Source organism: Camellia sinensis, chromosome 7, assembly GCF_055761805.1.
Source record: "Camellia sinensis isolate YWXY chromosome 7, ASM5576180v1, whole genome shotgun sequence".
Lineage (NCBI taxonomy): Eukaryota > Viridiplantae > Streptophyta > Magnoliopsida > Ericales > Theaceae > Camellia > Camellia sinensis.
In genome coordinates this window covers 200,659,709-200,671,943 of record NC_138967.1, presented here as the reverse complement: position 1 = coordinate 200,671,943, position 12,235 = coordinate 200,659,709, and positions in this window count along the sequence as shown.

The following is a 12,235-nucleotide window of genomic DNA, read 5'->3' as shown; positions in this document are numbered from 1 at the left end:
ATATTTTCAGATCCATCATAAATATTATTAAAGAGATTTTTCTGTATGCAAATATTTGATTAGAACATTATGTTTATAATGCATATAATTTAAATAGAATACATCACATGTGCTATTAAACTTTTTACACTACATTGATTATATCATATTATAATCAAACAAGAAGAAAAAGATGGAGTTATATATATGTATATATATATATATATATTATAAACAAGATGGAGCAAATCATTTGTTTGTTTGAAAGTTGTGAACTTTTTATTAAATTGTCTACAAAAACGGTGGCACCATGTTTGAAAATAACAAAAAAGGAAAAGAAAAAATTAGTCTTACTTTTATCTTTTTAATTATTAACATTTTTTGAATATTTAAAATCAAGGAGTGTGCTTATGTAAGCCATGACGTCAGCAAGGAGCGTCCAACGGGTATATTTTTGTGTATAAATAGAAGTGCTGTGTGTGGAGAAAAATCAAGAACTTGAAGAGAAAATTTTCTGTGAGCTCCAAAATTCTGAGTATATTGTATTCTGCTCTTTCACTTTCAGATCTAAGTCTGGCCTTTATTCTTACACTTTCATATCTACTCTTTGTGAGAGAATTATTATAAAAGAGGGTTTAAGTACCACTTATTTTTATTCCTTATTTTCGTGAGAGATTTTGTTAGGGTAAGACATTTATTGTTGAGTGGGGCTCAATAGATACGAGTAAGTCCTGTGCCAAATCCACAAGATTGGTGGTGTGTTTATACAATTGATTGTAAAGAAATTCTCAAGGAGGTTCCTTGGGGAGTGGACGTAGGCCTGGCGTGCCGAACTACTATAAATCGTAGTGTTTGATTTTCTCTCCCTATCTCTCTTACTTTTATATTGATAATTATTATTCTATTTTTTTATTTATTAAAATTCTGAATATTGTGTTAATTTTAATATTGTGAAATTTTTAATAACCGAATTCACCCCCCTCTTGGGTTGCCTATCTGGGATAAAAATTGGTATCAGAGCCTAAACTTTAGTTTGTGTGACTTAACTATCTTAGAGTAGATCATGGCAACCCCTAGTTATTTTTTACCCGAGGGACAAGCATCCAATAGGCCACCACTATTTAGTGGCACAAATTTTAGTTTTTGAAAAACTAGAATGACCATACATGTTCAATCTAATAATTATGAATGCTGGAAAATTATTTGCAATGGTCCAAAAATTCTTACCAAAACCGTAGATGAACTTAGGGTACCAAAACCTGAAGATGAGTGGGATGAATTAGATACTAGAATGGCCCAAATTAATGTCAAAGTCACAAACATGTTGTACTGCGCTTTAGATGCCAACGAGTTCAATAGAATTTTCACATGTAAAATCGCAAAAGAAATTTGGGACAAGCTTATAGTGACTCATGAGGGAACCGAACAAATTAAAGAATCTAGAGTCAGTTTGCTAGTCCATAATTATGAACTCTTTAAAATGAAGCCTGATGAGACTATTCCTCAAATGTTTACTCGCTTTATTGATATTATTAATGGTTTAACTTCTCTTGAAAAAATATATACTAATGCTGAAATTGTAAGAAAAGTGCTTAGGTCATTGTCAAAAAGTTGGGAGACAAAAGTCATTGCCATTACCGAAGCCAAGGATTTATCAAAGCTAAGTCTAGATGAGTTAATGGGATCTCTCTTAACTCATGAGCTCATAATGCAAGAAGGAAAGGAAGAGGAGGATAACAACAAGAAGAAAGGAATAGCCTTCAAATCCACCTTGAAACATTAAGAGGATAAGGAAGATGATTCAGATGAGGATGAGGAAATGGCATTCATCACTAGAAAGTTCCAAAGGTTTGTGAGAAAGAAACAAGGCGTACGAAATTTTTTCAGAAAAGACTTCAACAACAGGGGTTTTCAAAGAGGAGAAAATCACAAAAAATCTGAAGTAGCCTGCTACGAATGCAACAAACCTAGACATTACAAATTAGAATGTCCAAAACTTAAGAAAAAATTCAAGAAGGATAAGAAGAAAGCTATGATTGCAGCATGGGGAGAAGATAATGATGAAAGCGACATAGAAACCGAAGTTTTCAAAAATAAGGTTGCTAACCTATGCTTAATGGCACTTGGAAACGAAAATGAGATAAATGACGAATCCTTTACATTTGATGAATTACAATTGGCTTTTGATGAATTACATGCTGAATTTAAGAAACTTAGTTTGAAAAGTAATTGTCAAAAGAAAGTAATTTCAAGTTTATCAAAAGAAAATGAATCATTGACTTCCAAGATAAATGTTCTAGAAAATGAAGCCATGCAAATGAAAAAGGAAAATGAGATTTTAACTCGAAAAGAGTCTTCAATTTCTGAAAAACATTTAGTTGTATTACAAAAAGAAAATGAGTCTTTAAAAAAAGAGCAAATTATTTTGAAAGAAAATATTGAAGACTTGAAAAATACCCTTTCAAAATTCACTAATTTCAAAAGTAAAAACTGTCAAAATTGGCTTTGTGTATGCATCTTCTAATCACTCTCATCTCACATGTCATTTTTGTGGTACAAAAGGTCATATTTCACCTTCATGTCCTGTTAAAAGAAATCATTTTGCTAAAATAAAAAAGATGTGGGCCCCTAAGGACAGTTCAAGAATATCAAATTCTAACTTTTATGGACCCAAGAAAAAATGGGTACCAATAGAAAAATCAAATTTTTGTAGGTATGTTTCAAGACAAAATCTAGTAATGATAGATGGTCTCTCAACAGTGCATGTTCGAGGCACATGACTAGAAATAAAGCTATGTTCGCCACTCTTCAACCAAAGGATGGCGGATATGTGACTTTTGACGACAATAGCAAGGGTAAAATCATTGGTGTAGGAAGTATTGGTAAAAATCCCTCTCCTATTATTGAAAATGTTTTATTTGTTAAAGGTTTAAAACATAACTTGCTTAGCATTAGTCAATTATATGATAAAGGTTATAGAGTTATTTTTGAGAAAACTCATTACACTATTGAAAACATCCTAGAAAACAAAACTTTATTTGTAGGTTATAGACATGAGAATGTATATGTGTTTGATTTACATGATTTATCTTCTCATTTTAACATTAAATGTTTATCTGCTATAAATGATAATGGTTGGCTTTGGCATAGAAGATTAGGACATGCTCATTTTGATTTAATTTCCAAACTTTCAAAAAATGAGTTAGTCATAGGTTTACCAAAAATTATTTTTGAAAAAGATAAACTTTGTGATGCGTGTCAATTTGGAAACCAAACTAGAATTTCTTTTAAACCCAAAAATATTGTTTCAACTACTAGACCGCTTCAACTCTTGCATATTGATCTATTCGGACCATCTAGAACATTAAGTTTAGGAGGAAAATCTTATGCCCTTGTTTGTGTTGATGATTATACTAGATATACATGGGTATTAGTTTTAGCACACAAAAATGAAGCTTTTTATAATTTCTCAAAACTTTGTAAAAGAATTCAAAATGATAAAAATCTTAATATTTGCAGTATTAAAAATGACCATGGTAGAGAATTTGAAAATGATGATTTTATTATGTTTTGTGATGACTTCAGAATAGATCATAATTTCTCAGCCCCTAGGACTCCTCAACAAAACGGTGTGATTGAAAGAACTCTTGAAGAAATGGCTCGTACTATGCTGTGTGAAAATAATTTGCCTAAATATTTTTTGGCAGAAGCTATTAACACTACATGCTATATTATAAACCGTGCCATGATTAGACCTATTCTTAAGAAAACCCCTTATGAACTTTGGAAAGGTAGAAAACCTAATATTAGTCACTTGCGTGCTTTTGGTTGTAAATGCTTTGTATTAAATAACAATAAAGATAACTTAGAAAAATTTGATGCTAAATCGGATGAAGCTATATTTCTTGGTTATTCTATGTCCAGTAAAGCTTATATAGTATTCAATAAAAGAACTCTACTTGTTGAAGAATCTGTGCATGTTGTTTTTGATGAATCTAACGATATTATTTCCAAGAATCTTGTAAGTAATGATATTGTAGAAAATCAACCTAGCATGGAGAGCATTTACAAAAAGGAAAATGAAGAAAATCCATTACGCGAACATGAAGAAGAAATGACAATGGAGAAACTTTAAGAAATATATGCTCTTCCAGGAAGTGACTCAAATCTACCAAAGGAATGGAAGTATGCTCATGGCCACCCCAAAGACCTCATCATAGGTGATGCGGCGGAAGGTATAAAAACTCGTTCCTCCGTTAAAAATATTTGTGGTAACTTAGCATTTGTTTCACAAATTGAACCAAAATCATTTTTAGAAGCTGAAAATGACGAAAATTGGATTTTAGCAATGCAAGAAGAATTAAATCAATTTGAAAGAAATGAAGTTTGGTTTTTGACCCCTCGACCTAAGGATCATCCCGTTATTGGTACAAAATGGATTTTTCGAAATAAAATGGACGAATCTGGAGTTGTTACTAGAAATAAAGCTAGATTAGTAGCTCAAGGCTATAATCAAGAAGAGGGAATTGATTTTGATGAAACTTTTGCACCAGTTGCTAGACTTGAAGCTATTAGAATGTTACTTGCTTTTGCGTGTTTTAAAGATTTTAAATTATATCAAATGGATGTTAAGAGTGTTTTTTTAAATGGGTATATTTCAGAGGAAGTCTATGTTGAACAACCTCTCGGTTTTGAAAATCATAAATACCCGGATCATGTTTTCAAACTTTCAAAAGCTTTATACGGCTTGAAACAAGCTCCTAGAGCATGGTATGAAAGATTGAATAATTTTCTACTTGACAAAAGTTTTTGTAGAGGAAAAATTAATACAACACTTTTTATAAAAATAAAAAAAGAAGATATGCTAATTGTTCAAATTTATGTTGATGATATCATTTTTGGTGTTACTAATGAAAATTTGTGCAAAGAGTTTGCTAAAGACATGCAGGGTGAGTTTGAAATGAGTATGATGGGGGAATTAAATTACTTCCTTGGTCTACAAATTAAACAAACTAATGATGGAATCCATTTGAATCAAACGAAATATATCAAAGATCTATTCAAAAGGTTTGAAATGGAATCATCAAAGCCTGCAGTAACTCCAATGAGCACATCGATAAAAATCGACAAAGATGAGCAAGGTAAACCTGTAGATGAAAAGAAATATCAAGGTATGATTGGTTCTTTACTCTATCTTACTGCAAGTAGGCCCGACATAATGTTCAGTGTTTGTATATGTGCACGTTTTCAATCCGCACCAAAAGAGTCACACATCACCGCAGTCAAACGCATTTTCAGATATCTTGTCGGTACTCCAAATTTGGGATTATGGTATCCTAAGGGAACACCTTTGAACTTTTTGGTTACTCAGATGCCAACTTTGTGGGATGTAGACTTGACCGAAAAAGCACTAGTGGCACTTGTCATTTTCTTGGACACTCACTCACTTCTTGGTTTTGCAAAAAACAAAACTCACTGGCTCTGTCAATTGCTGAAGTAGAATACATTGCCGCCGCTGGGTGTTGTGCACAATTGCTTTGGATGAAACAACAACTTCAAGATTTTGGACTTCACTATGATCATATTCCTATAAAATGTGACAACACAAGTGCCATTAACCTTTCTAAAAATCCTATTCAGCACTCATGCACTAAACACATTGAAATAAGGCATAATTTTCTAAGAGATCATGTACTCAAAGGTGACATTAAACTCAAATTTGTGCCTACAAATCATCAATTAGCTGACATTTTTACCAAGTCTCTAAATGAAGAACAATTTTGTTATATTAGAACTGAACTTGGTATGATGAATACTCCAATATAGTGTTTATATTAAAAAAATTATAAATAATAATAATAATAATAATAGTAATAATAATAATAATTTAATAATAATAAATAATTAAATAAAATATTTCTAATAATAATAATAATAATAACAAAATTATATACATATATTTTCTCTCTCTCACCGCTCCGTCTCTATCTCTCACCCGCTCTCTCCTTTACTCTCACTTTTTCTCTTTCTCGTGCTATCTCGCTCTCTCCTTCTTCCTCATTCCCTCAGTCGACTCCATCTCTACCCTCAGCATAGCCTACAACCAACTCCACCATCCACCATCCACAAAATCATCCATCACCTTCATCATTATCACCATCCACCCAAATCTCTCACCAATCTTCCAAACTCCATCACTTCTCTACCCGAAATCTACATCACCATCTTTACCGATTCATCAAGTTCCATTACCAATCCATCAAGATCCGTGACTGATCCATCAAGATTCATTATCGATCTACACAAATTCCTCGCCGATCGACCCAATCTTCTCTATTTCTTCCGATCATCAAGGTCATCACCGATCAACATGTTAAAATTTTTGTTGCACTGTGTTATATTTTTTTACTTGTTGTATGTGCTCCAAATTCTCTTGGATTTAATAATGGTTGCTTCTACCTTGTCTGAAGAAATTGTTTTTATTTTTATTTTCGCCTTTTATGCTAGTGCACTTGGTGTAGTTGTTTATGGTCGGATCTTAATGGCCCTTGGTATTATAGATTGGTAATTTGTTTCTTCAAATTTATGTAATTTTTAGTGCATTAATTCAGGGAGAGACTCATATATTTTGAGATAAACAATCATTATAAATATATATATATATAAAGGCGTGTGTATATTCTGTGCATAACTTTAGGGGGAGTATATATACATATTTTTTTTCTCCTTATCTGCCATACTCCTTATCTGCACTAACAAACAAATTTTTTTTGTACAAAGACAGAATTTAATAATAATAATAAAAATAAAATAAATAAATTAATTAATAAATAAATAAATAAATAAAAAAGGAAGAAATGCTGGAAATTTTATTTCAAAAAAGGAAAATATTACTCGATTACATGTAAATTTTCAGAAGGCTTCATAGATTTTTTCTTTTTCACTTCTCTGTAGACACCCCATTTTCGACCGTCCTCAAGACTTGGACGTCACCGTTTGAACACTCGGTGATTATCCATGTTTGTGTTCGTTTGGAGTTCCCGGAGGTCTCGGCTACGCGCCCTGCCTCAGGATCTCCGAACTTGACCGTTTTGTGTCTGGTTTTGCACCAAACACTTGTGTTTTGCCTTGGAGGGGTAGGGAATGCCTTGTGAGGCATCCCCACACACCACCGGCAGTGGCTAGAGGCCACCGGCTGGTTTTTGTTTCCATCGGCAATGTATGTGGCCGGTTGGCACTCTTTGTTGCCGGTCGGCAGTCATTTTTGTCAAAATGACATTTTTGGCCAGCCGACTACTGTTCATCTGCTTTTGCAGATATTTTAGGACAGCTGTATGGCTTTTTGTTCCCCTCCATACACGTGTATGGAGGGATGGCTTCCTTGTTAGCTTACCTTGTAAGCTTTACAAGATTGGCTCCTCTATAAGAGGAGCCCTCCCATCTTGGCTTTAGGGTTAGACATTTTAGAGATAAAAAATACAGAGAAGAGCTCTAGTTTTAGGGTTAGGGTTTGATACACATTCTCTCTATCTTTTTCCCTCTTGTGTGTGTCTAGGTGCATTTGTGTCTTACTATTGCACACAAGCACATAGTATTACACCTTCCCTTGGCTACTGAGGTTCCAAGAGGTTGTTCTTGAAGTTCTTGGGTGGTTTTGAGCTTGAAGAACCAGCTGGTCCACCATTTTTGAAGAAAGTCTTCAAGGGTAAGAAACTTGCCTTTATATTCCCCATTTTTGCATTATTTTTTTTACCTATCTTAGAACTATTTTTGTGCTTAGTGTATAATACAAAAAAGTTCTATTTTTAGGCCCTCTAAATAGTTTGTTTAGAGTGTTTTGTGGTTTGGAAGAGTTTGACCCCTCTTAGGCCTTGAAAGGCCCCATTTTGTGCTATTTTGAGTGAGCTCCGGGACCTTGATGTTTGGGCCTCCTCACCACTGAAATCTTGAGGGATTTCAGAGGTGAGGATGGTGCCTTGAGGTCCTAGGGAGGAGAGGGCCACCCCCTCTCCTTGTTGTCCTTGAAAAGGACCATTTTTGGCCTCTTGAGGGAGCACCTAGCTAAGCTTCATGTTGATCATGCCTTGGCTATTTTTTGTGCCTATTATGTCATAATATGCCTCTGTTTTTTGTTGGTTTTGGTACACCATGCATGCTTAGCATGCCTACCTTGTAATGCCATGTTTAGGCCTTAACATGCCTTAGGTTGTAAACCCTTGTTCAAGCATGTTTTAGGCTTAGCCTTGTGAAGCTTTTGTGCTTATTTTGTCATGATTGAGGTCTGTCCATAGTTGTTTGGATCGACTTTGCCATGCATTTTGTGCCCCCTTTGCATTTTGGCTTGTTGGCCCTAAGTGTATGAGTGTGTAGCATGCATTACTTGCTTTATTTTATTGGTTTGGCACCATTTAGAGCATAATTTCAGTCCCTTTGACATGCTCATATGCTTGCCTTGGACACCTCTTTAATGCTTTGAAAACTTGTGTAGCATGCTCCATGTTTTGGCATTTGTGCATGCCTTTGAATTTAGGTCATTTGGATGCCATTTAAGTGATCTTTAGGCCTTGTCTTAATGTGCTAAAACTTTGTTTTGGGTTAATAAGTTCATGCCATGTTTGGTCTTGCTAAGTGGAGTTCAATACTTCATTAGTTTGCTTTGAATGCTTGGGCCATTTATTGCATGTTTAGCCTATCTTGCTTGCTTGGTTTGGCACCATGTTCTTGCATAATTTTCAGAGTTTAATGCATGCCCCATATCCATGATTATTCCCTTCTAAGTGTGCTTAAAAGATGCCCTTTGATGCTTAAGTGCTTAGGCCTTAACATGTGCATGTGTGTAAGTGTGTTTGGTCCCTTTTCTTAAGTTTATGGCCACTGTTTTGGGCCTAATTAGAGCTGCCCGAATTAGTTTAAGTCCACTCTTTGCATGTTGTTACATGTCTTACGCTTTGCATGATTTGATTGCATCACATCTTGCATGTCCACTAGCTTGCATGCTTGTTCATTGCTTGCTTCTTTACATCACCATGTTGCATCCTTAGCTCGCATGCCTAGGTTGCATTGCATTTAGCATGCATGTCTTGTTCCTTGATTTAGTGATAGGAATTGGGCTTTGGTTTGTTGGTTTGCATTGCATTTGACATCAAAATGTGCACACTTGGTCTCTTGGGCCATCACGTATTGAAATGCGCGATTGATGGTCTGAGAACCAAGAAGCATGTCCCTTTGACTCATTCACGTGATAAGGAACATGTTTGGTGCATATATGGCTTGAATTGTACTGCCATGCTCTGCCTTGCCCTCTGTTGCTGTCAATTGCCGGTTCTGCAGGAACTCTCTGCCGACCGGCAGTGCCAAGTGCCGACCGGCAATCCTCCCTCGGCCGATGGCTTCACCAATGGCCGGTGACCGCATTCCACTGCCGGTGGCAATCCCATTTAGCCGGTGGTGTCCCCCAATGTCCAAGGAAGCAGTCCTGAGACTTTGGAAGTCTCCAGAGGAGTATGTCAAGGAAAACAGAGGCAGCCTAGGCATGGCGGTGCACTTCCGAGTAGGACCGAGCATGCATTGCATCGAGCTCTCCTCCTGAGGCGATTTATCTGTTTTCCCTAGATTAGTTAATTTGCTTAGCTAATTAGATGGTTTGTAAATTAGCTTGTAGGTTAATTATTTGTAATATTCTTTCGGTCTCTCCGAGCGAGGGCAAATCTGTAATAAGTGTGGCTGAGTGTGTGTGCATGTCTTTTAACCCCACGTCTTTCCTCCCTTTTACTTACCCGTTTTAATGGTTAGTAATAGGTCATGTTTAATTTAGTATACCTTATGCAATGCATGCGTGCATTCATACATTTGCCTTGCATGCACCAGTCTCGGCACATCATTCTAACTGCATTTGTACTTCAATTTCAAATTGAATACGTGATAGTTATAGCATTTCACATACCATGTTTAGATTAGCCGAGCCTATCTAATTGCATCCTGTATGTGCTGCATTAGTCAATTTAACATGAACTAGGATCACGCATGTTTGCTAACCAGTTTATTGTTTTGGCTTGGAGTACGATGTAAGTATTTATGCTTTAGCATCTCGTATGCGTGTGAATGTTAACATGATAGCATGCTTACCATGTGGCTAGATGCTTATGTGTTAGACTGTTTGAATGCCTGTGGGTGAAGGTTGGATTGTTTAAGTTGGAAAAACTCGTTGAAATCCGTATTTTAGCCTACTTGCGAGTAGCAAATTCCAAAACATTTTTCCAAAACAAACGGATATGCAATGCTTATTTCCAAATTAGGCAATCCAGTCTATACTTGTTTGCTGTGCGCATAACGTAGTAATTCTAGGCTAATAATTGGTTTAAGAACACATAATGTATTCAAAAACGGATATCACGGTTAGTAGAGGCCGATCTTCGGATCGGGCGAGAGGGGGTGCTCATAGCTGACCTTCCCCAATCATACCCTAGCTCCCGAGCCGAGACAACTCCGGTGATGACGGACATGTGGCCTTCGGCACCGAGTCAGGGTTTCCTAAATTCCCCCATAAAAAATATTTAGGTGGCGACTCTGTATCTGGCGAAGCAGTCCATGTTTGGCACTTCTTTTCAAAAATCTGTTTCACAAAACGATTTGCCAGATTTGGACTCTTTGGTTCAAGATTAAGAACCGTGACACAAATCGAGTCCGAGCTGTAGTGACCCCAAATGAACAGAACGGGACTCACCCTCCCGGGGCGTTCGGGGATGTCTACATTCTCTCAACAATTTGTCATGAGCCTCTTTTACATGCTTCTCTCTATTTTCGATTTCTGTGAGTCTTGGCATTATCACCGTTGCATAATAATGCACTCCATTCTCCAACTGTGCATTTTTCCTATAGCGATCCCGGTTTTCCTTCCTTTGATTTTGTATTTCGGACTTGGTTCCGTGGATGTCTGTTGTGGTATATATTTCAATTCCGTTATTTAATTCTTTGAAGTTGAGTTTAGAAATGCCTTGGGCGTGTTTCGAATAGGTTGGTTGAGTTTTGGTCTCAAATCTTGTTGCCCAGATTTTTAGTGATTCGCTCGAGCGGGTCTTGTTGCGCTCGAGCGGAGTTTGCATCCTTTCAGCACTTTGTGCGTCTGCAAAAATACTGCAGGTGTGCTTTTCACGCTTGAGCGGGATCCATTACACTCGAGCGGGTCGAGCTCGAGCGAGTATCTTTGCGCTCGAGCGGGTGTTCAATGTCTATAAAAGTACTAGATGTGTGTATTCTACGCTCGAGCGGGTACCTTTGCGCTCAAGCAGGTAATGTTTTGCTTTTGAGGGGGAGCACAAGGAACACTTGAGAGTGGTGCTTGAGTTACTTAGAGCCCATAGGCTGTATGCCAAATTTGGGAAATGTGAGTTCTGGCTAGGAGAAGTCAAATTCCTAGGCCACGTAGTATCCGGGGAAGGGGTGTCTGTTGATGCATCCAAGGTAGAGGCAGTGCAAGATTGGGCACAGCCTAAGAGTGTATTTGAGATCCGCAGTTTTCTGGGATTAACTGGGTATTACCGTCAGTTTGTGAAAGATTTCTCCAGGTTAGCGTCACCGTTGATTAGACTGACTCGGAAGGGAGTCAAGTTTGTGTGGAGTGAGACTTGTGAAAAGTTGTTTCAAGAGCTGAAAGTTAGATTGACCACCGCTCCGGTGTTGATTATTCCGGAGAGAGGGTTGGGTTATGCGGTTTATTGTGATGCCTCACGAGAGGGTTTGGGTTGTGTGTTGATGCAAGAGGGGAAAGTGGTAGCTTATGGCTCACGTCAGTTGAAAATACACGAGAAGAATTACCCCACACACGACCTAGAGTTAGCAGCAGTGATCTTTGCCTTGAAAATCTGGAGGCACTACCTTTATGGTGAGAAGTTCGAGGTGTTCTCGGACCACAAGAGTTTGAAGTATCTGTTTACACAGAGAGACTTGAATTTGAGGCAGAGGAGATGGATGGAGTTCATCGAGGATTATGATTTTGAGTTGCATTATCATCCGGGAAAGGCTAATGTTGTGGCTGATGCCCTTAGTAGGAAATCCATTAGTGATGTAGCTAGTATAGCCATCCGGGAATGGGAAATATTGGGAGCACTTGGCGAGTTTGATTTGCTACTGGGCGAATCTGTTGAGGTTGCGGCCTTGTTTTCTGTTGTTGCGCAGCCTACACTTGTGACTAGAGTGTTAGAGACACAGAGAGGTGATCTTGAAGTAGAATCCCTCCGAGAGAAGATCTCCAGTGGGA